Genomic DNA, 6,259 nt, shown 5'->3' on the forward strand with positions numbered 1-6,259 from the left:
GAATACCACGTTAGCTGGACAGATACTATGATTTCTTGATTCGAGATGGTGATCCCATCGAACTCGATGAGAATGATGAGGATCCGATCGTCTATATGGTGCAATGCAAAGTCTGATTTTGAGAAATAGCTTGAAGCCATGAAATCTGAAATAGAGTCCATGAAGGTCAACGATGTATGGACATTGGTTGACCCACTTGAAGGGGTTAAACCTATTGGGTATAAATAGATTTTCAAAAAGAAGAGGGGCACAGATGGAAGATGGAGACCTATAAAGCCCGTTTGGTTGCCAAGGGGTATCATCAACATTATGGTATTGACTATAACGAGACGTTCTCCCCTGTGGTAATGCTCAAATCTATTCGGATAATGCTTGCAATAGCTGCCCATCTGAATTATGAAATCTGGCAGATGGATGTAAAGACAGCTTTTCTAAATGGAGAGCTGACTGAAGAGGTGTATATGATACAATCTGAGGGGTTTACATCCACAGATGAGTTCAAGGTGTGCAAGCTTCAGAGATCCATTTATGGATTGAAGTAAGCTTCTCAGAGTTGGAACGTGTATTTTGATAAGGTGATCAAAACATATGGCTTCATTAAGAACGGAGAAGAGCCCTACATCTATAAATGAGCAAATGGTCCAGTTGTAGTATTCCTTGTCTTGTACGTGGATGACATTCTCTTAATCGGGAATGACATCCCCGCACTACAGGGAATAAAAGTTGGGTTGTCATCATAGTTCTCCATGAAAGACTTGGGTGAAGCATCCTACATCCTAGGGATGAAGATCTATAGGGATAGATCTAAAAGGATGCTTGGGTTATCCCAGTCCACGTACATAGGTACTGTGCTGAAGAGGTTCAGCATGGAGTATTCCAAGAAGGACTATCTACAGATAGGCCATGGAATTTCTCTCATATGAGTAGAGTCCCATATGCTTCGACCATGGGATCTATCATGTACGCCATGATGTGTACAAGACCAGATGTGGCATACTTACTAGGAGTAGTGAGTAGATACCAATCTGATCTTAGAAAAAATCACTGAAAAGTGGTTAAAGCCATCATTAAGTATTTGAAAAATACTAAGGACCAATGGATGGTTTATGGTGAGTCAGATCTAAAACTTGTGGGGTTCACAGACTCCAGCTTTCAATCTGACCATGATGATAGCAGAAGCGTGTCAGATTATATCTTTACTCTGAATGGTAGAGCCATCTGCTGGAAGAGTTCCAAGCAGCATACTGTGGTAGACTCTGTTTGTGAGATAGAGTACATCATAGCATCGGATGCTGCGAAAGAAGCTGTGGCTGAGAAAATTCATCACCAAGCTCAGAGTAGCACCCTCCCTCGATGGTTCAGTCCTGCTCTACTACGACAGTACTGGTGCCATTGCTCAAGCGAAGGAACCTAAAGCACACCAACGGACGAAGCATATTTTGCACCGCTTCCATCTGATCTGGAAGATCGTGGATTAAGGTGATATCGACCTTCAGAAGATCGACAGAAAGGAAAACCTGACCGACCCCTTCACTAAAGCCCTGACGATAAAGGAGTTCGACAATCACAAGTCGAAGATGGGTATTAGATATTGTGTCGAGTGGCTTTTGGATAAGTGGGAGTTGTTGAAAAATATGTCCCAAAAGCCAATCGTCAATCTGTTGACGATTGAGCAACTTTATATTGTAATTGATTTGTTAATAAATAAAATATATTTTTGATATTTTCATCATAAGTTTCATCTTCTAATGAACTCCGTTGTTGTGATGAAGTCCTTAGGACTATTTAAGTTCGATAAAAAAAGGATTTATCGATTAGTCCTTAAAACTATTCCTGATCAAATGATAGGCTGTTAATAAGGACGACAGCTTCTATCGAACATAGGTCGCTGTAGGCCATATGGATTGGTAGTCCTCTTAACCAAGGAGTGTGAAAATATTGGTATGGCATATAGGTAAGATATAAGGGTACATCATCATTGAATGTGACCAACTCTAGAGCATTTTGCTGTCAAGAATATCTCTGATGGGATATAGATATAAGTATCCCTTAGACCTGAGATTGCCTCAGTGACTTGCAAGCAACTCACTGTGCTTTGGTACTAGACTAACTGAATTTCTAATTCAGTGACGGAAGGCTTCTGGGCACAGTCAAGTACTTGCGAAGTCAGAGTGTGATCAAGATGGGATTGACCACTCCAAGAGTTGGAGAAGAATGAGTCATTGTATTTCAATTTAGCAAAATTTTGATCAGAATAATCTATCAGATGGATTTGATATTTTGAAATACAATGTGGACAACCTGATCAGAGTTGATAGTTAAACTCTGAGGTGTCCTATGAGCATTTTGGTCAAGGGGATGAATTATATAGAAACTGTTGGGAATAGTGTTCCAAAGCCAATCATCAGTCTGTTGACAGTTATGCTCTTTTTTTTATTAGTATATGAATTATAAATTAATAAAAATTATTTTAGTATTTTTCATCACAAATTATTTCATCTTCTAATGAACTCCTGTGTTGTGGTGAAGTCCTTAGGACTATTTAGACTCGACAAAGAAAGATTTGTCGTTTAGTCTTTAAACCTATTCGCGACCAAATGATACGTTGTTACCAAGGATAATAACGTTCATCAAGCATAGGTCGTTGTGTGCCATATAGGTTGGTTGTCCTCTTAACCAAGGAGTGTGGAGACACTGGTATGGCATACAGGTGAGATGTAAGGGTACATCTGCACTGAACGTGACCGACTCCAGAGCTATTTCTGCTGTCAAGAATTGCTCCGATGGGATATGGGTATAACTGTCCCTCCGACCTGAGACCGCCACAGTGACTTGTAAGCAACTCACTACACTTAGGCACTAAACTACTTGAATTTCTAATTTAGTGACGGAAGGCTGCTGTGTGTAGTCAAGTACTTGACTTGTCGGTGCGTGTGTCAAGATGGTATTGACCACTCTAGTTTAGGAGCTATGTACAGTTGTATTTTAATTTAGCAAAACCTTAGCCAGGGTAGTCCTAGTGAGGAGTCACAGGACTATTTGAGTTGAGCACGATTCGGATGATCTAATCAGGGTTGACAGTTTAACTTTGAGTCATCATAAACACAGGGGTCAAAAAGGATGAATTATACAGTAACCACATTCACGTAGGTTCTGAGTGTTGCGATTATGACTATTCGATCTATCCGGATGTCAGGTACCATTGCTAGATGGTCACTTCGATTAGTACAGGAATTGATTCCTGTGCTACCGGCTTAGGTTCGAACCTGTGGGGTCAAACACATTAGAGGTTCCTATCTGATCTGATGGCTGATGAAGAGTTCTAATACTCATGGACAATGAGTCCTACATATCTGAGACTCTGTGATCGAGAATCAAGATTCTCTGATCACGAGTTTCACACATTTTGGGTACCGGGGTCAAGAGTCCCACTAGTTTGGGACTCTTCGATCAAGGTTTCATATCGATGGACTTTGATACCCAATTGCCCATCGGATTTAGACTCAATATTTATGAGAGTTTTAATTAGTAATTTGATTACTAATTAACTCAATTTGATTGAGTAATTATTTTTGGATCAAGTCTAATTGAATTGGATTCAATTGGGTTTAACCCGATTAGGTTAAGTGTTGACCTAATCATCGAAGTGGTTTGGTTCCTGATTTGATCAGGGGTTGGGCTTAGTCAATTCCTGATTTGATTAAAATTTTATTGAGCCTAATTAAGTTAGGTTTAATTTAGTCTAATTGTGCTTAACCTATTTTGATTAGGTTGGCTCAATTAGGTTCAAACCACCTTGACATTTCTCCCTGCACCACCTCACTTCTTCAGCGCCCATTTGAATTCACGAGAAGCAACTTCTCATGAATTTTCTCCCACATAGAAGGCATCTCATGCCCACACTTGTGCGCCAAATATTGGATAAACTTGATTTGTTAGCCATTCAAATTCAAAGGGTGTTTGAATTTAAATGGATAACTTATCCCTTGCGCCTTCTTGCCTTATCCATCTTGTGCGCCACTTATCATACACGAGAAAGAGTTTCTCGTGAAATTTCTCCATGCACAAGAGAAGCCATGCCTCTTCTCTTCTCACATGTAGAGTGGATAGGAATGAGTTGGTTGGCATTTGAATTCAAATTCGATTTGAATTCAAATGAGCAACCACTTATCTTTATCCTCTCACGCGGTAAAAATGCTACAAAGATGCGGTCTTGCATCGTTTTAAAAAGGAGATAAGAGAAGACGTGCGCACAGATGATCAAAGAATAAAGGGTGGCATGAGAGAGTTTTCTGGCATGAGAAAAGAAAAGAAAAGAAGAGAAAAAAGGAGAGAGAAGTGGGCACACTCTTTTCTTGTGTACCCTAGGGTTTTGGCTTAGGGTTCGGGAAGTGAGAACGTGAGCTATGAGTGTCGTGAGCCCACCAAACTTCAGAGAGAGCATCATCTACCTCTCTGCCATTTTACTGATGATCCAGAGTATCTGAGAAGTCGACAGACATCGATCGAAGGAGTTCGATCAACATCGGCCATCAAAAGGTGCAGTCACGAACTAGCATTCATGAGGAGCTGATCAGATCGAAAGCTTTGTGTGGATAATCCGTAGAGGTCAGACATACTGTGTGGCTGTATTACGATGATCAGACCCTCCCGACGGTGATCAGATTACGATGACCGACTACTCGCACAAAGGTAATGTGTTCTGAACATATAACAGTAAATTATTTACTGTTCAAATTTGAATTTCAAATTTAAATGCATGCATACTATATATCATATTTAGATCCTAGTGTAGGGTAAATATGTATTAATTAATTAGATTAATTAATAATTTTTGCTGTAAAATATTGATTTTAAAAAAATATTAAAATTACCATTTTATCCCTGCATCAAAAATTTACTTCAAATGGTATCAGAGCAGGTTCTAAGATATGATATATATATTTGCATGCGTAGATTAAGTTGTAATCTAAAAGTTTAAATTTAAAATTTAAAATTTAAAATTCAAAAATTTAAAATTTAAATTTTGAAAGTTGTTCGAAATTCAAAATTCAAAAATTTAAAATTTAAAATTTGAATTTTAAAATTTGAAATTCAAAATTCAAAATTCAAAAATTTAAAATTCAAATTTTAAAATTTAAAATTTAAAATTTGGTTGAAATTTCAAGTTTGAAATTCAAAAATTTAAAATTTGAAATTTGAAATTTAAATTTTAAAATTGATATATATAGATATACTTGATCCAACTAGCAAGTAATCTAATTGGGTTGGTTGCCATGGTCGTCCGGTCATAGAAGAAAAGTAGGGTTTAAAGGCCCTCTCCTCCCATTCGATGGGGTTCTCCTATGGTGGTAGGGGTGCCGCTGCAATTATATCCCATGCAGATGAAGCAGCAAAAGGACTTAATTGTAAAGGTTCAATTGTAAAATTTATCATGAATGTGTTAAATTAGATCTAAAGAAATATTCATGATTTATTTTGATTGAGTTATTTTCTGTTATGTAATTAGCAATAGGATTGCTATTTATGAAATGTGCTGATCTATTTGTGAAATGAGTCAACATATTTGGTGAATAGAAAATAAAATCTTTCAAATTTGAAAATTATTTTCGAAATACCAAACCCTGACCCATCAGCCCAAATACTTAATTAAAAGAATTAAGTATTCTCAAGTTGGTCTAGAATTGTGAATTAAGACCTAAGACAATTGCATAAACTTATGGGTCAATGGGTTAGATGGATTAGGTCCATAATTGGGTTAGACCTAAGGTTAGCTTAAAGAAATAGACTAAATTAGAGTAATTGGTCAAATCTAATCAAAAATTGAATTAGATTAGGTCAAGGACACTCTAGACTCAACTCCAATAGTTGTAGTTGAATGGGTCCATGTCTTTAACTAGACCAAGATGGACTTAATTCATGGCTACGCAGTGGAACCCTATTTACTAAGTTGATCAAATTAAAACTAATGAACCGGTTGGTGTCTAAGGTAAGTTCGATAGTTTGATCAGTGGTTCTTAAGTGGGAGCTACTCGCATTGATTCGATCTCTGATGAGTTAATGGCATATCCCCACCACTGATCTCAATTACCTGGCCAACCTGGTGAGTTAGGTTTTGATTAGATCACTTGGTGATTAGGGCTCACCCATGTCATTAGGTAAATCAGTGTGACTGATTTAGGTGCTCCTAATGCCGGCTTTAATTAAATCTTTTTTAATCTAACTTTTTGAAGTCAGTGGGAGGATTGAAATTGGCTGG

Source organism: Elaeis guineensis, chromosome 12 (assembly GCF_000442705.2).
Source record: "Elaeis guineensis isolate ETL-2024a chromosome 12, EG11, whole genome shotgun sequence".
In the NCBI taxonomy this organism is placed as follows: Eukaryota; Viridiplantae; Streptophyta; class Magnoliopsida; order Arecales; family Arecaceae; genus Elaeis; species Elaeis guineensis.